This window comes from Eutrigla gurnardus (genome assembly GCF_963514095.1).
Source record: "Eutrigla gurnardus genome assembly, chromosome: 17".
Lineage (NCBI taxonomy): Eukaryota > Metazoa > Chordata > Actinopteri > Perciformes > Triglidae > Eutrigla > Eutrigla gurnardus.
Window position 1 is genome coordinate 7,868,778 of NC_139928.1, and position 22,587 is coordinate 7,891,364.

General features: G+C 43.4%; 1 long non-coding RNA gene across 1 annotated transcript; it reads right to left on the bottom strand.

Annotated features, from left to right (window-relative positions):
* Positions 1-12,501: 12,501 nt before the first annotated feature.
* LOC311027943 lies at positions 12,502-13,281 on the bottom strand. Its single transcript, XR_014598658.1, has 3 exons — positions 13,144-13,281; positions 12,713-12,743; positions 12,502-12,555 (listed from the first exon to the last, which is right to left on the bottom strand). It is a non-coding gene; the product is annotated as an uncharacterized lncRNA (long non-coding RNA).
* Positions 13,282-22,587: the final 9,306 nt, after the last annotated feature.

Genomic DNA, 22,587 nt, shown 5'->3' on the forward strand with positions numbered 1-22,587 from the left:
ACCTATATGTGCCCTACTGCGAGGGGCAACGAGGGCTTTAACAAAGTTTGACGCGTGATGTGTATTGATTCAATATCCAGAGTTGTATAATTCGTATCGGATATGTCAATCCATTTATTGACAGCAAAAATCTCAACGAAACAAAAACTCTTAACTTAAACAATGAATCCCGACCTGCGTGATACGGAACACTTAACACGGTCCAAAACTGTTTGTCCTCCAACTCGAATCACCCCACCTGCTTCAATCACTGCTTCGAATAAGTAGGTTCCCATGGCAACCACAGGTGATTGACAGGTCACATAGCAACCACCTGATCTTGTTGTTTCCTGGCAAAGCCAGATGATTCATTAAATAAAAACAAACAAAAATGCATTTTGGCTCTAACACACCGGCCCCTAATTGGGAATGGCAGGAGGCCAGGCACAATTCAACAAATTTATAACAATGAGCCAAATATTTAATACATGATTAAAAAAAAAAAAAAAAAAAAAAAAACCCTTCTGTCTTAGAGGCTTGAAGTTTCAGCTTCTTGAAGCAAGCATAGCTTCGTTACTGGTCTATCCAGTGTGCTTGTTTTAGTTTTCACTCGAGCAGAACGCACCAGTCCTCTTCTGTCAGGATACGTCTCCAGGACTCTTCCCAGCAACCAGGAACCACGTGGAGCTGTGGCGTCTGCGATGTGTACGATGTCGCCAGGGACAAGACTCCGTCTTTCTTTACTCCACCTCTGCCTCTCCTGTAGCAAAGGTAGGTACTCTCTCAGCCACCGCTTCCAGAAAAGGTCGGAGAGGTACTGGACCTGCCTCCATCTCCTCCTGAGGTAGAGGTCAGTCTCCTCAAACAATCCAGGTGGTAAGACTGGCATTCCTTTCATGTTGAGGATGTGATTAGGAGTGAGAGCTTCGAGATCATTGGGATCTCCTGACATCTTTGTTATGGGGCGGTCATTGAGGATGGCTTCAACTTCACACAGCACAGTATGAAGTCCTTCATCATTCAAGGTTTGCTGGTGGAGAACTGATGTTAATATCTGCCGAATCATCCTTATAATCCGCTCCCATGCACCGCCATGGTGTGATGCTGTTGGTGGGTTGAAGCTCCACTGCATTTCATCCTCCAAAAATGCAGATTGTATTTTGCTGTGATTTAAAGCAGCAAGAGCGTCCCTCAGCTCTTTCTTAGCACCAACAAAATTGGTTCCGTTGTCAGACCTCAGATGAGAGATGGGGCCTCTTCGACAAACAAACCTGCGTATAGCATTTATGCAGGAGTCCGTATCTAATGAATATGCAACTTCCAAGTGCACTGCCCTTGATGCCATACATGTGAAAAGGACTCCATAGCGCTTTTCAAAGGAACGTCCCCTCTTGACTTCAATTGGGCCAAAATAGTCAACTCCAGTGTTGGTGAATGGAGGAAGATCAGCGATGATTCGCTCGAGAGGTAAGTCGGCCATCTTCTGCTCACCTAATTTACCTCTATGGCGTCTGCAAATGACACAGTCGGACAGGATTTTTCTTGTGGCTGCATTGGCACTTGTAATCCAATATTTTCTTCTTAGTCTGGAGACTACATGATTTCTCCCACCATGGCCGAGCTGTTCATGAATGTGTTTCAAAATAAGAGTTGAGATATGGAGGTCTTTCGCGAGGATAGTGGGATATTTTGACTCCTCAGACATTGCTGCCCTTCTCAGCCTCCCTCCAACTCTCAGCAGGCCGTCTTTCAGCTTGGGGTCGAGTTTGTAGATGGAACTCTCCCTCTTTACTTCACCCTTCCCAGAGGTCAAAACAGCAAGCTCCTCCGGATACCGTTGCTGTTGGGCGAAGCGAACAATGGCAGTCTCGGCTCTGGTGAGATCGACGGGTGTTAAGCTTTGGTTTCCACATGCAGCTCTCCAGCGTTTCATTTCCTGTTCGACTTTGTTTGCAGCTTCATGACTCAACTGATTTCTCTTCCGAATCATCTCCAGTAGAGTCGTCTTTAACTTGAGAATCCAAGCAACTGACCGCTTCAGCTTTTTCCAGTCTGAAAAGTATGTGATCAGTTGGTGAGTGGCACTTGGTGCACTGACAGTGAGCACATTGGTGACAAGTTCCTTTTTGACCTCCGGGTCATCACCAGCAATGTCGGCGTGCTCCAAGGGACTTTCTGGCCTCTCCTCCTCTTGTTTCCACAGAAACTCAGGGCCTACTATCCAGCCTTTGTTGGTCAGCAAATCATCCACTTTCACTCCTCTTGAGGCCTTATCAGCAGGGTTCTGGGTGGTAGGAATGTACCTCCATTGTGTGACGTCAGATGCTCTTCGGATGGCAGAAATTCGGTTTGCCACGAAAGTGTGAAATCTTTTGTTTTCATTTCTGATGTATCTTAAAACTGACGTGCTGTCCGTCCAGAAACAAGATTTCTCAAGGTGAATCTGGATTTCTCCTCTGAGCATCGTGTCCACACGTACAGCGAGAACAGCTGCCGTGAGCTCCAGGCGTGGAATGGTCACCTGTTTAAGAGGGGCAACTCGGGCTTCGCCTAGCAGGAAAGAGACATGACAATGGTTGCTGTTGTTCCATATCTTCAGATAGGTCACTGTGCCATATCCACTTTCGCTGGCATCAGAGAAGTGGTGTAACTGACCACAGATCGTCTCTCCAAAATCCACAGGCTTGAGGCATCTTCCCACTTCAAATGCCTTCACTCCTTCCAAGTCTCTCAGCCACTTGTCCCACTGCTGTTGGAGAACTGGATGAATTTCATCATCCCACTCATAATTCCTCCGACACATGTCTTGCAGTGTAAGTTTGGCTGGGAGTGTGAGTGGGGCAAGAAATCCCAGTGGATCGTCGATTGAGCTGACCATCGACAAAATCCCACGTCGAGTGTGAGGCTGTTCTTTTAGAGCCAACTTGAACTTGAAGGTGTCACTCTCAACACACCAAAGAAGCCCAAGTGCTCTTTCGACTGGCAGTTGATCTCTGTCCAAGTCCAATTCATGTAGATTCTTGGATCTGTTTTCCTCAGGAATGGATAGCAACACTCTACGATTGTTGCTGATCCATTTGGTCAGATGGAAGCCTCCTTTTTGACAAATGTCAGTCAAATCTTTGACCATTTTTTCAGCCTCTTCTTCTGATGGCAAGCTCTTAAGGCAATCATCCATATAGAAGTTCCTGTTGACTGTGTCAATTACATCCACAGGGAAACTGTCACAGTGATCTTCTGCTGTCTTTCGCAGGGCATGACAAGCACAGCTGGGAGAAGAAACTGCCCCAAACAGATGCACAGTCATCCTGTATTCGACTAGTTCTTGGGATATGTTGCCATCTGGCCACCACAAGAACCGAAGAAAGTCTCTGTCTTTCTGTGCCACGTTTATTTGATGGAACATCGCTTTGACATCAGTCATTAAGGCTACAGGCTCTTGACGGAATCGTGTCAGGACTCCTAGCAAAGTGCTGGTGAGGTAAGGGCCTTGTAGAAGCTCCTTGTGGAGAGACTTTCCTCTGTACTCTGCGCCACAATCAAAGACAACCCGCAGAGTTCTTTTCTTGGGGTGGTACACCCCATGGTGTGGAATGTACCACACTTTTCCATCTGAACGTCCAATTTCATGTTCAGGCACAGGTTCAGCATAGCCTTTGCTGATTACATCATTGAGAAAGTCTGTGTACTCTTTATGGAACTTTTCATCTCTCCCAAACCGCCTTTTCAGCCCAAGTATTCGTTGCCTTGCAACACACTGATTGTTTGGGAGGGAGACATCTTTTCTCTTAAAGGGGAGGTCCAAAGTGTAGTGGCCATCTTCAAGCTTGCACGACTCAGTCATGATTTCCATAAACTTCATATCATCCCTTGACAGTTCCTCTTTGTCCTCTGATGACCGTTCATTGAAATCATGGTTGTACTGATTGTTCAGCAGCACCTCAAGGTTTGATATGGAGATTCTGTTAACATTGGCAAGCTGTGTCCCAATTCAGGGTCTGCAGCCTTCGGAGGACCCAGCCTTCGCGGTCTACGGAGGCGACACCTTCGGAGACTCCTCCGAAGGCTGGGTCAACCGTCGGTAAATGGGACGGTCTAACCTACGGAGCATTTCCTGATTGCGTCGCGACGTCATCACTTCTGCCGGCCAAGCCCAGGAAAAACACCGGTCAAAACAAAAATACGACAGACGAACATGATGGAGAGTTTTTAATATATATATATATATATATATATATTTTTTTTTTTTTCTTTTAATTTAATTTAATTTTTATTTTTTTGAGCAAGAGGAGAGGCGGCTGCGACGACACCGGCGGCTTGTTTATCTCCGGCTGGGAGAGCCGTGGGGAGGTAACGTTAAAGCCGTTATTTTAACCCATATTAATGTTCATACATAGTTAGCGTAGTACGTAATTAATATACCCGTTAATAAATGATACCGCTAAGTGACGAGCCATATCAAGTATAGATTGACATGGATAATGTCATTTAACCATAATACTTAATACAGGGTTCGTACAGGTGCTTAAAATGTAAAATCTTTGAAAATGCTGTAATTTTAATGCTGTTTTTCAAGGTCTGAAAAGTGCTTGAATCTTAGTTTAAATGCTTGGCTTATAAAGTGATTGAATTGAATAGTAAAATGTGTACGAGCCCTGTAAATAACCCCGACTTAATTCAATATTTTATTCTTGCCTCTCTTTTAAACATTTTAGTGACATGGCATCCGTCGATTGCATCAGCCCTGCAACCCCGATGATGGTGGACAGTGGAGACATGCATCCCACACCCCCCACCTTCCAGATGATGTCCCACTCAGAGCCAGAAGAGTCCAGGGTCCTTATTGTGGCATCCCATCCAGTCCAGCAGCACCACCAGGGACTCCTGCTCAGTCAATACTGTATATATGTTCTCTGTAAATAGTTATTTCTGATGATCTTTTGTAAATAGTTCTACATGTTAAGAACACCCACTTGTCAATAGTTATTGTAACTTTGTAAATATTTGTTAATTACCCAAAAAATAAATTATTTTGTCACTGAAAAGCAGTTCAAAAGTTGACTTTAGTTGTAAATAAGAAATGGAACAGATAATGTTACAGGTTATAATATTTTAATTTAACTATATACAATATTTGGAAAAGAAAATGGAACAATACAATATTTTTAATTAACAATTTAAATTACAAATCAACACAGAACTTAATCGAACAGAAAAAAAACATCCACCACCCCCCAAAAAATTCAATGCCGTCTCAACCATTCTCTCCAATAAACTAAAAAGTCTCTCCATCCTCTCTCTTTCCTCGCTCTCCCTCTGTAACTTCATGTCCTCCCTGATCAAATCCAGCAAGTCATCTGTTTTCCTCGTTCTTGCTGCTGTCGGTGGCCCTGTGTTCTTGGCCTCAACAGGTGGTCGTTCTCATCCCGGACCCGGAGTTTGATCAAATCCTCAGTCTGCTCCTTGCTCTCTACAACAAAAAGGACATGTGAAGCACATTTCCTGTTATGTCAACATGCAAAATCATTGTACAATATAATAACGATATTAACAGTAATAATGATCCTAAGGTTAGCTCTGTATTCAATCCAAACGTTTACAGTTTTACAGCCTAGAAATACAGCGGGGCTCACAACCCATCATTAACGTTATATATTTAGCTGCGAGAGGAGCGGACTGTAGCCTACACAACTTACAACGAGAACAAATTAACTTAACAGCTCCACGGTTACAATAAGATATAAGTTACCATCGGAGCTTGTAACATTTAAAATTGAAGGGTTTTAGGCTTACGTTACGTTTAAAGGCTAACGTTAACTGAGCTCCTCGTATCAACAGCCTTAAGCTACATCACGTAGCTGGCCCTACATTCCGGTGGCTACACGTATTAGCATTATTAACTTCACGCATTTTAACACTCAAATGTGTTTTAAGGCCCCTTGAACGTCCGACGTTAAGCAAAAACCCGTTACTTACATTTAAATGTGTATTCGGCACTGCTGCCGGTGCCGGAGCTGCTGCCGTCTTTCGCCGCCATTGTTGGTTGAACAGCGGCGCGCAAAGCATCTTGGGATATGGGAGGCCGCGAAGGATAGTAGCGGTGCATCCTCCGAATACGGGGGAAAGGAGGACACATTTGTCGGCCGCATTTGGAGGAGCCTTCGAATTTAGACGAATTGGGACAGCCTTCGCGCAGCTCTGTGACGTAAGCGGCCTTCAAATGCAGCCTCCGAAGGCTGCAGACCCTGAATTGGGACACACTTGCAGTGTGTTTCCTTTCACTCTGCTCCTCAGTGTGACCAGAAAGGGGACCATTGATGACCCACCCCAATAGGGTCTTAATGGCCACTTAAGGTCCATTGCCTTGGCTGTTCACCACCTCCCAAGGTTCAAGCAGTTTGGAGGCATTGGTACCAATCAATAGCTCCACTTCCGCTTCAAAACGAGGAATGACAACACCCTCCAAATATGGCCACTTAGACAACTCCTCTTCCTTGATGATGTTATTACGGCTCACAGGCATCCTCTTCTGAGTATAGACTTTCGGCAGCTCATAAAATTGGTCTCCAGTAAGACTTGCAATCTCCAGGTCTGTTACAATGTAGCTGGAGACGGATGCTTTAGGACCCATGGTGAGTAAACTGATGGTGGCTTTTCTCCCATTCAAGTTTAGCCGCTTCATCAGACTTTCAGAACAGAAAGTATCGGCTCTTTCCTATCCCATTTCTGACACCATGTGTTGGCAACTGCGTACGAGTTCTTTAGGTTGACCCTTGGTGTACTTTTCCAAGTAGTACAGACAATCTCCTGTATTCTTTGCATTTTTCTCCACACAGTGGACAAAGGCCTGCACAAAGGATCGGTACTTAAGAGGATCCCCCTCAAAACAGGGGACCTCTCTCGGTGGCAGGAGGTGAGAGGTTTGCTGTTCCACAAGCAACGCTGTAATTTCATTTTGTCTGTACAACAGATCACACACGGTTGGGATTCCGCTGCCACTTTGAGGGGAGCTGGCTGCTTGATTGGTTGCTTGCACATGAGTGTTCATATGGCTTGAAATGTCCTGTGCTTCATTCCAAAAGGTGCGTTGTATCTGCAAGGCAGGTGATGGTTGGCTGGATAGCTGCTGCTGTGGTGCCAAAAGTGACTGCTGCTGCTGTAGCTGCTGCTGAGGTGGTAGCTGCTGCTGCTGTGTTGGTTGCTGCTGCCGCTGCTGCTGCTGCCACTGCTGCTGCCGCCGCTGTAGCTGCTGCTGTGGTGGTGGCTGCTGCCGCTGCTGTAGCCGCCGCTGTGGTGGTGGATTGAACGCCACTGAGGGTTGTGTTACACTTTTTCTTTCCATAAAGTATTGTGCCATTCCATCAGATGCTGCATTTGAAACTGATTGGCTGGGAGATGTCAACACTGCAAGCTTTGCATCAGCAGCTGCCAGTCTTGTGTTCAGTTCCAACATTTCCTTTTTCTTCCTGAGAGCTTCCCTTCTCCTCCTTTGCATTTCTTCCTCCATTTCTTCCTCCTCCTCCAGAGCATGTTTTTCTTTCAATGCTGCTGCTTGTATAGCGAGTGCAGCTCGCTCTGCCTCTGCACGTCTGCGTTCTGAGGAGGTGGAGGATCTGCTAGACCTGCTAGCTCCAGTGCTTGTATGACTTTTATGTCCCTTTTCTATATTGGAAATACTGTCGTGTGGGCTTATTTCACTTTGTTCCTCCTCAGTGACATTCTCCATAGGTTTAGAAACATTTTGATTTGTCCAGGTGTTAACCTCCTCAATAAAATCATTTACATTGAGCATTTTTGCATTAAACCAAGTAATGTGTTTTGCTTTTTCATCTGGAGGTAGCATGGGCAGAAGTGTGTCATGTGCCCCTGTTGCTTCCTTGATGATGTGGATGTACTTCATAAATTCACATTGCACTTTGTGCTTGCTTTCATCAGTGTCCATGAGCTCTTGAATTGTTTTTTGCAGGTTGGTTGCCTTGTTCAGTTTAGATTTTCTTTCCTTCTGTAATTTTTCCAGTTTATCCAAATAAGCCTTTGGTGTCATGATACTTGTGCGTTTTTTTAACATTGGGGTTTCCGTTTCAACAGTGGCATCTGTGGCCGTCTGCTTGTCCTCCTCCTCCTTAGGCTGGGGTTCAGTTACTGCAGACTCACTGGGCTGTGACTGCTCTTCAGTCGGCAGCGGCGCTGCGTGTTCAACCTCAGGTGGTTCGTGTGGAGCTTCATTGTCAGCATTTGGATGCGTTTCGCTTTCAGCCGGAGTGGGCTTCTCAACCAATAACGCATCATCACTTTGACCCTGTACACCATTAACGGAGTCCATCATTTGCAAAACACAGACCCAAATATACCATCGGATGAAATGTGAAAATACCGTCAGTCAAAAATATACTTTAGTAAAACCGGTCAGAAATGCAAAAACCCTTATATTTCGGTTAGACACCAAAAACTTGAGCTCTTGGACCCACGAACGGGTTGCAACAAAAACCACACAAAAAACCTTTAGTTCACCAATGCATTTGGATTTGTCTTTTTTCTCAAATGAACCTGTGTGCACACAAAGTTTTATGGCCATATACCAGCTGGTGGCGCGCTACATACCCCAGCCTTTGTCCATGCGCAGCGCTGCCGATCCGGTCCGCTTTTCTTCGAAAAGTCTTCAAACATAAACAGCGCTGCTCAAGTGAGCGCTGCCATCAGCTCCGTGCGGTGACGGTGCTGGTTCAATGCCGCGCCGTGCCGTTGTTAAACGTCGGTGCTAGAAGAGTCCAGGGTCCTTATTGTGGCATCCCATCCAGTCCAGCAGCACCACCAAGGACTCCTGCTCAGTCAATACTGTATATATGTTCTCTGTAAATAGTTATTTATGCTGATCTTTTGTAAATAGTTCTACATGTTAAGAACACCCACTTGTCAATAGTTATTGTAACTTTGTAAATACCGTAGATGACCAAATAATCGCCCGCGTGCAAATACGCGCCTGTGCTCTAATAGCCGCCGGGGGTCCGACCTCATTTGGCATAATAAACGCCGGTTCAATTAAACGCCCGGGCGATTAAGTGTTTACCATAGTCTTGCACAGAAAACAAAAGTTTTTTTTAACAGCACTTCACCGGCTCTCACCTCTTCTGTCAGTCAGCCCCTCCTCTCGCGCTCTCTCTCTCTCTCGCATGCAGGCGCGCGCCCACACACACACAGACACACAAACACAGACGCGCTAGACTGAGGGATATAGGGATATAGATAAATGCGCTAATGTACAGTGTTGAAATTACCGCGATCGACCCCCCCTTCCGTCATCATTCATAACACTGCTCTGATCAGCTCCCTGTGTCGCGGTAACACAGACAAACTGTCTTTGTATTTATTGTCTGATGTCAATAAAGATGCGTCGGGGGGGAAAAGTAGTTTTGTTCCAGTGGTGCTATGGTGAGCTCCTTGTTCTTTGCATGATGGTCTGGTGCTGCTCATTGCAAAAATAAATTGTAGCCTGTTGCAAATACGCGCCTGGTTCTTATAAACGCCTGGGCTCCAAGTCGATTTAGCATATTAAACGCCCGGGCTACTAAATGGTCATCTACGGTATTTGTTAATTACCCAAAAAATTAATTATTTTGTCACCACTTTGTCCGTGTCGGTCGCCGGGCCGGGATGATGTGGGTCGGATATCCGCCTCTCCTGGTGCCGGTTCCTCCGCTGTCGGTCGCCGGGCCGGGATGATGTGGGTCGGATCGCCGCCTCTCCTGGTGCCAGTTCCTCCGCTGTCGGTCGCCGTCAAGCCGAGCTAATATTCTGTAGCTCCGTACTCCGTGAATAGGAGTATTGGTTCGCAAAACACGCGAACTCGCAAAAACACTAAATGTTCAATAAAAAATGAAAAAACGAATGCAAAAAAATCCAACGCCGTCCATCCTCAGGCGTCCTGAGCGCGAAAATCCTCTTCTTTCACGCAAAAAACATTTCCACAATAGCCCGTTCCAAGTAAACGAAGGCTAGTTTTGGACTTAATGTAGGGACATTTACTTATATGTGCCCTACTGCGAGGGGCAACGAGGGCTTTAACAAAGTTTGACGCGTGATGTGTATTGATTCAATGTCCAGAGTTGTATAATTCGTATCGGATATGTCAATCCATTTATTGACAGCAAAAATCTCAACGAAACAAAAACTCTTAACTTAAACAATGAATCCCGACCTGCGTGATACGGAACACTTAACACGGTCCAAAACTGTTTGTCCTCCAACTCGAAGCACCCCACCTGCTTCAATCACTGCTTCGAATAAGTAGGTTCCCATGGCAACCACAGGTGATTGACAGGTCACATAGCAACCACCTGATCTTGTTGTTTCCTGGCAAAGCCAGATGATTCATTAAATAAAAACAAACAAAAATGCATTTTGGCTCTAACAATAAGTAATACTTTTGTGCCATTGTTATGAAATGCAGCATTATGAAACTGAGAGTTCAGTGACAGCTTACCAGAGAAATAATCTCAGACTCCTCTTCATCAGAAACAATTTTCACATCAGATTCATGTTTCTTCAAGAGAAATTTAAAAACACCATCAGTGATACTTTTTAACATACATTTTTCAGTTGAATACAAGGTTACAGTAAAATATTTTTAGCCAATTGCAACATCGTTAATAAAGAGTTCCTTTTTTTACATAGCCATAAGATAACTTACATCACCACAGGAATCAATGTGGTATTGTAGCAGCGGCAGGGGAACTGACTGTCCACATGACATGCATGCATGTTTGGGCATGTGTTGAAACTCCTCTGCTTCATAAGACAGAGGAGTGGTGTCCATTCTCTCTTGTAGTGGGATGATGTAGATGACAATCTTCTCATCAATCTTTCTACCTCTACTTAAAGGTACTGTATAGTATACAACAAAGTAATCTTACCTGAAGCTTTTTGGAGGAGCCAGCCACCACACAGACTCCTCATTTTGGGATAATTTAGTTGTAGTGTACTGCTTATCTGTAAAAAGTTAGAAACTGTCATAGTGTGCACTGTATGATCTTGAATGTCTCTTACGGACTTACTTATGTTTCCAGAAATGGGTTTAGGTTAGTGGTAATTGATAACACAGAGTTGTACAGTTTGCTGAAAATATACGCCGGTCAGGCATAATATTGTGGTGACTGTCAAGTAAAGTGAATGTAAAGTGGCACCTGGTATTGGGTGTGGTATATTCGTGACCAAAAATGTTCAAAGTTGATGTGTTAGTAGCAGGAAAAATGGGCAAGCCTGAGAATTTGAGTTAGTATGACAAGGGCCAAATGTGATGACTAGATGACTGGGTCAGAGAATCTGAAAAAGTACAGCTCTTGGTATCCCCAGTCTGCAGTGGTCAGTATCTATCAAGGAAGGAACTATGCTTAACTGATGACAGAGTCATAGGCAGCTAAGAGTCACTGATACATGTGGGGAGTGAAGGCTGGTCCCTGTGGTGTGATCTACCAGACAAGCTACTGTTGCTCAAATTGCTGGGGAGGTTAAGGCTGGTGTTAGAACAGTGTTAGAATAAACTGTGCATCCCAGTTTGTTGTGTATTTGATAGCAGTTGTGTATTTGATAGCAAAGGAGGACCAAAGGGACCATTATGACCACCTGCCAATATTAGGCAGGTGTCTGGTCTGCTCCAGCTCAGAGCAGCTGACAATAATCTAATTTAGTATGTTAAAAACCACAAAGCTGTGTGGCATAATGAAAGCTATTTCAAAGCAGTACAACAAATATCACTGTTAATGTCATTACACATCAACCTCTACTTATTTCAAACTGATTTTTAAAAATGTCTTTAAAACTCACCTCTGTGTGGAGGGCATTGTCAGCTATATTGACAGTCCTTCTACCAAGACCTGCTTGGAGTAGGATTGCCTCATCTTTGGGGGTTCTGTCGGTGTTTTGTGACAGCAAGCAGAACTGTATCTCTGTGTACTTGCACACAGTGACACGGGGTAGATCTCCTCCTTTCCTTTTACGCTTCTGACCAGAGAACATGGATGGGAAGCACCTTGGATGAAGAGTAGACACTTATTAATATGTGAAGTCTAAATATCCAACTTTAAAAATAATGCCTCCCTGCTGAGGAGGCTCAGGCATCTTTTTCAAATGCATCCTGGACTCCTCCCTGGGGAGTCGTTAGGGGCATGCCCCACTGGGAGGAGACCCCGGGGAAGTCCCAGGACATGCTGGAGGGACTCTGTCACTCAGCTGGCCTGGGAATGCTTTTGGATCCTCGAGGCAGTCACTTACCTCTGCATCTCATGTTGCACGGTTGTTGGTCTGCCAGCTGCAGTCCCAGCTCCAATCCAAGTTGCAGTCACAGATCCAATCCCTACAGTCCCAGCTCCAATCCCAGTTGCAGTCACAGATCCAATCCCTGCAGTCCCAGCTCCAATCCCAGTTGCAGTCACAGATCCAATCCCTGCAGTCCCAGCTCCTGTCCTAGCTCCAGTCGCAGCAGCAGTCCCAGCTCCTGTCCTAGCTCCAGTCTCATTTGCTATGCAGCTCATTTGCTATGCAGCTCAAAAGCATCCGGACTGCTGTTTCAATGTTTGTGTTCTGGTGATTTGGAAAAATGTGAAAATTAAATTGAATGTAACGTAATAACAGTCGGAAGCAATAGTTTGTCAAATATGCATTTTAGAAAAATAAAACAACTTTGTCTTAGCGTGCTAATTTCTTTAAAGTTCCATTAGCCTACCCATATGACACTCACCTGAGATGAACAACCAGGATCCGTCATTTTCCTAGAAGGCAGAGGAGAATAGGAGTAATTTACTTAACTACGTTGAGATCTTTCAAGCATAGATATTAACTAGTCTTTTTTATAGATCCATGTTTTAAACCTAGAAAGAATCATCTTGTAAAAGAGCATATAAGTTATATGAATCTGACTCTCTTCCTTCCACGTCTGTTTTCTGAAAACGAAACCTGCATGAGCCGATCTGACCCGGGGTCACAGCTCTCCTCTCTTACAGTTTATGACAGATAAGACTACAACAATACACACACATACGTATATTCATTGGAAACAAATGCACACGGCCAGGAGGATGGTTACCAAAACAGAGGAAAAGTGACAGGACGCTAAATTTCTCAGCTTCGCGTCGGGGTTTATTTATTAATGTGGTTAAAGATACAACCTACCTTGAAAGTTGCCTATATCGCTGTCTCTGCTGCTGTTAGTTTAGCATGTGCTGAATCCACCCTCTCCTCTGATTGGCTGTGGGGGGAAAATCCCCTCTCCTCTGATTGGCTGTGGGATCAGTCGCTCTCAGATCAGCACCCGCCTTTTGCACCATAGACTGAATGCACAGGGCCCGGTTTCCCGATAACGTCCACTCTTAGCGCGCTATGAAGACTCCTACGTTATGACTTACCAAAGTTGTTTACCGCTGTAGTCGTGGTTCCTGAACGGCCTCTTAGGAGTCTTCTTAAGAAACACTCCTTACGTCGTAGGTACACGGCACTGTCCATAAAGAAAGTGCTGAAATCGATTGCTCAGAGTTCGATTTTACATTTCATGCGCAGATGCATGACAGCATTATATTATAAAATGTAGGCTATTGCAGTGTTTGAGAATAAAACATTGCTAGAAATCGTTCTAGGCCTGAACATTTATTTAACCATGGTCCAACATACTACCATATACTGATTTAAAAAAAAAGATATAATAAATATAGAAACAGCAGAGGAGATTGAGCCAATTACAGCATTAATTACATGCGTATTTGTTGCTGTTGTAGTCGAAATGTATGCAATATATCCGCGTCGGTCTATATATCCATGGGATTGAAGTTGATCCTTATGAAATTATGTATTCCAACGGCTCCGAGGATGGCGACGTCTTTGGTTCAGCACAAGGATACGTTGTATCGCTGCCACAGTTTTGCCACCGGCGTCCATTTATGACATTTTTTAATTGTTTGACGATGTGCCAATTTCCCAAATTGCTTGCAGGATTGTGCATGCCTTTACTTTGACACTTTAATAAACCTAGGCTACTTTTGAGGATGAGGTAAAGCTTAGCCTTGTGATGAAATGCATGCGTATTTTCTTTTTATTTTCTTTATGAATGACTTAAAACCACTGGTGAAACAACACTGGCAATGTGCAGTTCCATGCGCAACGGGGATTTCTGGATTACTGTACATTGGCGGCGACTAGCGTCAGGAGCGGAAACATCACTACGGTAGAGCTAAGAAGGCTCTAAAGGCTGAATTATGCTTCCGCGTCGACACAACGCAAGGGGGCTTGCGGACCCCTTACGTCCTTGCGGACCCCCCTTACGTCAACGCAAGGGCCTGACGTGTGCCTCCCAAAAATCCTAGACGCGCGTCGAGGCGACGCAACAGCAACGCAACACCAACGCAGCGGCATTGGCTGTGATTGGTCCGCTAACTACATCCGCTGAACACCGCCATTTAAACTTTTAAAAGGCTACTTTTATTGTTTGCACCTCGTTTTATTGTTTGCACCTTCTCGCTTTTGCACAAAGAAATAAAACACCAAGTTCTGAAAAATTGTAAATTTAAAGCCGGAAAGTAAACAAATACGCTATAACGAGGCTACGACGATATACGCCAAGAGTCTCGGTCGGTCGGTCAGTCTTTACAAAAAACATAGCGCCCTTTACCGGTGTGGCATTGAATTGCATTTCGACACGTAAACCCAACGCAGAACCATCACGGTCTCCAAGCAACTGCGTGGCCGTTGCGTTGCCGTTGCGTTATCACTACGCGGAAGCATAATCAGGGCTTAAGAGCGCTCCAGACCACTCTTACCAACGTGTGACGTACGAAAGAGATTCGTAGAAAAGAACGTTTCGGGAAACACGCGAAATGTTAAGCAGGAACTCTAAGTAGGGGTTACGAACGACGTAGCGTTAAGAAGGCTTTAAGAAGGATTTGTAGGTGAAGGAAACAGAGTCTGTGACTCGTGGGGAAGATTTGCGCAGTTGTACTTCTCGATTTGTGTTTGTGTTTTAAAAGAACACAAATATTTTCGTGGGAAATTATTTTACATACATTGAACATTTATTGCACAAGTTCACATTCAGATTTGCACACATTCAAATTTTGTCCACAACTTCACATTGTCTGATAAAAGGTACACAAATATGTTTTGCACCAAATATACTATAACAATAGGAGCAAAAATGTGAGCGTGTCAGTTTTTTAATCTGTGACTTGTAAAATAGGATTTGTGCACCTGTAATTAAGAATTTGTGAATGTGTAAGTGTTGTGTTGTATTTGTGGAGAGAAAAAAGTACACAACTCATAGAGTCTGTGACTTCAAATTTACTGATACACATACACAATCACTGTCACAACTACAAATTCCACTGTTACGGGTGCTCAAACCTTTTGCACCAATAATACCTTCATACAGCAGCCGCACAGAAGGCATGGTGCTGAGCCACACAGACAAGAGGCCTGTGAGTGATGGAGGGCAAAGGAGTGGCAGGGAAAACAAATACAGAGTTAAAACTAGATTTTACACTTCATTGTACCCTAGGAGAAATTCATTTTCACAGCACTGTATCCATCCATAGCCATACACACCACAGAAACACTACATACGCAAAACACACAGCAACCAAACAATAACAAACAAGTATACAACAGTAATAAACTGTCAAATTAATGTATGCAACCGTTTTGGCATAAATAACGTTAAGTTTTGTTCCAATACATGGCTGAGAATTGATTTATCGTGAAAGTGAATTTCCCATGATGCATCCAAGACAGGCAGCACCCACAAACGTTACTCATAATGATAATAATAATAATACATCGGTGTTATAAAGCCCCTTTCCACCTGCTGAATCCTCATCATCACTAGCTTAAGTGAGCTACTAGAAGGCTTAATGTTTATAACGTTAGTGCAAGTGGCCTGTTCTGACAGTTCCTGAATCATTATTTGCTGATTCACTGTCTCGCGAAGCCAACTCCCTTTACGTTAATGTTATATGTCCACTACAGCTAGTATTTGACATAACAACCTAACTTAGCGTAAACGCGTTTAAGGTTGACTGTTACGTCAAAATACGTTGCTTATTTTGCTAGCCTTAAGTTTAGCGTTAGCTCGCCTAACGTTAAGACGAGAGTGAACGGACGTTTAAGCCTTCCGTTTTGCATTTAAGATAGGCCTACTATTCCAATGGAAATGAGATACTTACACAGCTGGCTAACGAGCACAGTGCCAGACAAGCCCCCATTTTTACATTAAACTCCTGGAATTGACGTTGTCGTAGTAGCTGTTCGCTCTCCTGTAATATCCTGTGAACCCTTCTCGCTTGCTCGGAACCACAACACGGCGCTACCTCCCACCCCCTCACCTCAAACTACAAATAATCATCATACACCTCCAAACATATTAGCATGAACTTACTATTTGTTTATATGCCATGAAATGAAAAGACATTAACTTATATTTTTAACAAATACTTATTTTACATGTTTAACTTGTTCTGTATTTGTCCATATTTATACATTCTTAAACATTTTAATACACCATGAACTTCTATGAATCATGAATCTGTGGATTGTTTATATATTCTGTCATCAAAATACATCCATTATTTAGGCAAGGGCTACATATGAAAAACGGGCAAATGCAAATTAATTACTTAAAAATCATACAATGTGATTTTCTGGATTTTTGTTTTATATTCCATCACTCACAATTGAAGTGATGATAAAAAATTACAGACTTCTACATGCTTTGAAAGTGGGAAAACCTGCAAAATTGGCAGAGTATACTTGTTCTCCATCCATCCATCCATCCATTGTCTACCGCTTATCCTGTATTCAGGGTCACGGGGGGGCTGGACATTGGGCGAAGGCAAGGTACACCCTGGACAGGACGCCAGTCTATCACAGGGCTGACATGTAGAGACAAACAACCATTCACACTCACATTCACACCTATGGGCAATTTAGGCAAGGCAAGGCAAGGCAACTTTATTTGTATAGCACATTTCATACACAAGGCAGACTCAAAGTGCTTCACATCATAAAACAAAGTGAGAAGAAAAAAAAGAAAAAAAAATAGAAGAATTAAAAGAAAATAATACAAATTTTAAAAATGCATTACAGAAAGAAAATAGAATAAAAACATATTTGCAATAATTAAAAACAGTGCAGACATTAAAATATTTAGCAGAAAGCTATGGTGAACATAAAAGTTTTCAGTCTAGTTTTAAAAGTGGTCAGAGTTGGGGCAAGTCTTACATCTTCAGGAAGTTTATTCCAGCCATTTGTTGCATAGTGACTAAATGATGCTCTCCCGTGATTGTTGTTTACTCTGGTAATCACTAACAGATTGGTCTCAGAAGATCTTAGTGGTCTAGAAGGCTTATGTAGTGGGAGCATATCAGTGATATACTTCGGTCCTAGACCATGTAGTGATTTATATGTGAGCAGGAGGATTTTGAAATCAATCCTCTGACATACAGGGAGCCAATGTAAGGATTTAAGAATTGGTGTAATGTGCTCACATTTTTTGGTCTTTGTAAGAACTCTAGCAGCAGCGTTCTGAACAAGCTGTAGCTGCCTGACAGTTTTTTTCGGAAGACCTGCAAGGAGACCATTACAGTAGTCTAGCCTACTAGTAATAAAGGCATGTACAAGTTTTTCTAAGTCTTGAGCTGACATGAGCCCTCTAAGTCTTGCTACATTTTTTAGGTGATAGTAGGCTGATTTTTTACTGATTTAACGTGACTGTCGAAATGTAAATCAGAATCCATAATAACCCCAAGATTTCTGGCTTTGTTTGAGGTTTTCAGGGACAGAGAGTGAAGGTGTTGAATTACTTTAAACCTTTCTTTTTTAGCACCAAAAACAATTATCTCAGTTTTGTCCTCATTTAGTTGTAGGAAGTTTTGGCACATCCAGTCTTTGACTTGCTCAATGCACTGGCACAGAAGATCTATGGGGCGATAGTCGTTTGGTGATAGTGCTACATAGATTTGGGTGTCATCGGCATAGCAATGGTGGTCAATGTTATTATTTTGCATGATTTGTCCTAGTGGGAGCATGTAGATGTTGAATAAAGTTGGCCCCAAGATTGAACCTTGGGGGACTCCACACGTTACATTGGTAGGTTCTGATACAAAGTCGCCAATGGAAACAAAATAGTTCCTATCTTGTAGATATGACTTGAACCAGTTTAAGACTGTGCCTGAGAGCCCCACCCAGTTTTCCAACCTGTCCAAGAGTATTGAGTGGTCGACAGTGTCAAATGCAGCACTGAGGTCTAATAGCATTAATATTGAAGTTTTGCCAGAGTCTGTGTTAAGACGGATGTCATTTACAACTTTAATAAGGGCCGTCTCGGTGCTATGAAAAGGTCGAAATCCTGACTGGAAGTTGTTGTGGCAGCCAGTTGAAGCCAGGAAGTGATTTAGTTGTTGGAGGACAACTTTCTCAATTATTTTACTTATGAAGGGTAGATTTGAAATTGGTCTGTAGTTGTTGATAATAGAGGCATCTAGGCTCCGCTTTACTAGAAGAGGTTTAATGACTGCAGTTTTGAAGGCCTTTGGGAAATTGCCTGATTGAATGGAGTTATTAACTATTTGCAATACGTCTATTGATAGGCAGTCAAAAACATTCTTAAAAAAGTTGGTAGGTAAAGCATCAAGGCAGCAGGTGGATGATTTTAGATTTGTCACCGTTTCCACTAGAGTTTTAGAGTCTATGGCATTAAAGCTTGCCATCATTGCTGTGTTACTTTTGCCTGAACAGGGTGGTGATCCAACTTTTTTGTTTGAGATATTGATGGCGCGTCTGATGCCTTCAATTTTATTAGTATAAAAGAATGCAAACTCATTGCATTTCTGCGTGGAATGGAGTTTAGCTGGTATTTGTGTTGGGGGGTTGGTCAGTCTGTCAACAGTTGCAAATAGGGTTTTCGCCTTATTAGTGTTGTTGTTTATGATATTGGAGAAGTATGTTTCTCTCGCACTTTTTAAGACTAAATTGTAGGCCCGGAGGCTCTCTTTATAGATGTCATGGTGAATATGAAGTTTAGTACTCCGCCAGATTCGTTCAGCCTTCCTGCACTCTCTTCTCTGGGCTGTCACAACAGCAGCTTTTCTCCAGGGTGCCTTTTGCTTACCAGAAATTGTTTTAACCGTAGCAGGTGCAATGACATCTATGACATTCAGAATTTTGGAATTAAAGATGTTTACAAGATCATCAGCATGACATGGGTTTAGAGGTGGTAACGAGGAAATGGCATTTTTAAAGAGTACATTGGCATGTTCATTGATGTACCGCTTTTTGACCTTATTTGATTCTGTTTGTGTGTCAGGAATGAAAGAAATATTAAAGAAAACACAGAAGTGATCAGACAATGAAGGATCAGTCACAAAAACATCAGAAACATGGAGACCTTTTGTGATAATCAGGTCCAGGGTGTGTCCCTTACAATGAGTAGCCTCTTTCACATGTTGAGAAAGGTCAAATGTGTCTAGAATATTAAAAAGTTCTTTTGCACCCTTGTCATTCAAATCATCAATATGAAAATTAAAGTCACCAGTTATAACTAGGCAGTCAAAATCAGTGGAGATGCTAGACAATAATTCAGTAAAATCATCGAAAAAATTTGACGAATATTTAGGTGGCCTGTAAATAATTAACAGGAGAACTCTGGGAGAGCATTTCAACACAGCACAAAGATATTCGAATGATGGAAAAACACCAAGGGACATCTGTTTCCCCTGAAATGTATTTTTAAATATAGCAGCAACCCCTCCACCTCTTTTCCAGATCTACAAACATCAATAAAATTATAGTTGGGGGGTGCTGTCTCGATCAGAATGCTTGCACTGTTATTTTGTTCTAGCCATGTTCAGTTAAAAACATAAAATCAAGTTTAGAAGTGGTAATAAAATCATTGACTAAAAATGATTTGTTATTAAGAGACCCTACATTTAGCAGACCCATCCTGATGGTGTTATTGACAGGCTTTGAGGTTGACTTTGATTTTGAGAGAACAGGAATGAGATTGTTTAGGTTAGCAGTGTGTTCAAGTTTCCCAATGTTTACTCTCTTAGTAGTCACAACAGGAATGCAGAAGGTGCCATGTTTTGATGTAGGCGACCTTGGGTCCAGCTGATAATGCGGTCTACTGCTGAACCCTTTTCTGTCTCAGTAATATTCAGGGCTGCTGTCAGGGTGGGGAGGGGGTGGCCAAAAGGGAAGAGGTGGCCATAAGGGAAGAGTCTTGGAGGTCTTGGATTTTAGTGACTTAGTTGCAGCTTTGAGAGAGGGGGTCTTGGATTTTGGTGACTTCGTTGCAGCTTTGGAAGAGGGGGTCTTGAGTTTTGGTGACTTAGTTGCAGCTTTGGAAGAGGGGGTCTTGGATTTTGGTGACTTCGTTGCAGCTTTGGAAGAGGGGGTCTTGAGTTTTGGTGACTTAGTTGCAGCCTTGGGAGAGGGGGTCTGGGTAGGGCGGGGGGTAGGTGGGGGTAGCTCCTGGAATTCCAAGGGGGAGGAGGGGAGAGAAAGGTTTATTGGAGGGAGGGAGAATGACGAAGACCTGGATTGGGATTTGGGAGGGGTGGGGGAGGGATCCACATTCAGTCCTCCTTCGACGTTGTTGATAATCTGAGAAGGGCGGGGGGTAGGTGGGGGTAGCTCTTGGAACTCCAAGGGGGAGGAGGGGAGAGAAAGGTTTATTGGAGGGAGGGAGAATGATGAAGACCTGGATGGAGATTTGGGGGGGGTGGGGGAGGGATCCACATTCAGTCCTCCTTCGACGTTTCTGATAATCTGTGTTTCGTCTTCCCTCTTTGTTGGTTCCTCTCGTCTCTTGTCCTTGGCGACAGATGGATGACGCAGGCAGTAAGACATGTTGGTGATGAATAGCTTTGCCCCTAGCTTATTTAGGCAAAGTCCGTTTGTCTTAAAAAAGATGCCTGCGGTCCCAGAAAAAGCGGAAATTGTCAATAAAATGCATTGGGCGAGCAAGAGATGCAGTTGAGAGCCATTTGTTGAGCCAGAACAGTCTACTGAATGTCTCAGCTCCTCTCCCGGTCGGGGGCAGAGGGCCACTGATGAAAACCAGTGGGCCCTGGTCATTTAGAGTCATCAATCAACCTATCCCCATCCTGCATGTCTTTGGACTGTGGGAGGAAGCCGGATATATATATATATATATATATATATATATATATACATACATATATACACACACACACACACACACACACACACACACACACAGCGAGGCGCTAGAGAGCACTATTCTTCTGAATGCAAAATACAATTTCACCACTAGATGACTAGATTAACCGTTTAATATTGTCAATGTTGTTGTAAAACAATGCTATTTGCATATAGTGCAACTCAGTAGCACAGTTGCCATGGCAACAATGAACTGAGCACCTCGATGATGTCACTGTCTTTGATCAAATGCACTGTCTTTGATCAAAGGCAAAATTCCGTGACACATTCTAACGTGTCACAGCCTTTGTCTTCAGAGTCTATATAAATAAGTTGCCTGGCAGTAGAGGGTATTAACTAAAAACTTCAACAAAGACAATACAACTTGGTTCTGTATTTCTGTGATTGAGCTTTTTAATTTCCTCCTGTGAATTTCTTGGAAAACAAGACCATGAATCAGTTGGATATCGCCCAGAATCCGCCAGATATGGCTTACAAGTACGATGCAGTGAAGGGGGAACTAAAGCAAATGAATGACATGCTTAAGTTCATTCACAACCGCATGTGCTGCTCTGCAGCAAGAAATCCACAAGTTGAACAAACAACTCGATGAAATGAAAGCTTCAAAAGAAGCCATGAGCTGTCAACATGACGCCCTGACAAAACAACTCCTACAGCTCAAGGAAAAGCAGCAGCGTGTCAAAGGTTTGGAAGAATCTTACAAAGCTGCAAAAGCTGAAAAGGCGATGATCAGTCAGCAGAACGAGGCTTTGCAATGTGAGATTCAGGAGTGCTTCAAAGAGCTGCAGGACGAAGCTGCTTTGCACAAAGTTCTAAGCAGTGAAAATGGTGCCCTGCAAGAAGAACTCCTGCAGCTGGAGGAGAGGCAGCGTCATGTCAAAGCTTTGCTTGAATCATGCGGTCTCGTAAAAAGTGAGCGAGAGGGCATGAGCAAGAAGAATGACGCTCTGCAACATGACGTTCAGGAGTTGCGCAAACAGGTCGTGTACGAGAAAGTATTGCAGGAAACAGACAACGCAATGCAAGCATCAAATGAAGACATGCACCGTCAAAATGAAACCCTGCAGCAGGAATTGCGGTGTCACAACAAAGAGCTTAAGCATTTTAAGGTCTGTCATGACTTGTACAAAGAAACACTGGGCCATAAGAACTTGCTGCAGAAAAACAACGACATCTTGAAAGAGCGTACCCAGTTTATGACTGAGCAGCTCTTAATCCTAAAAAATTTTGAGGACAATCATGCTCAACTGAAAGCTGAAGAGAAAGTCCTGGTGGCACAAAACAGAGTACTAAGAAAAACCCACTCTGACGCCTTCCAGAAGATTGTCAACCAGAAACACCTGAAGCACAATTGCGTCCAGCTGAAGGAACAAATGGACACCATGAAGCTGCAGA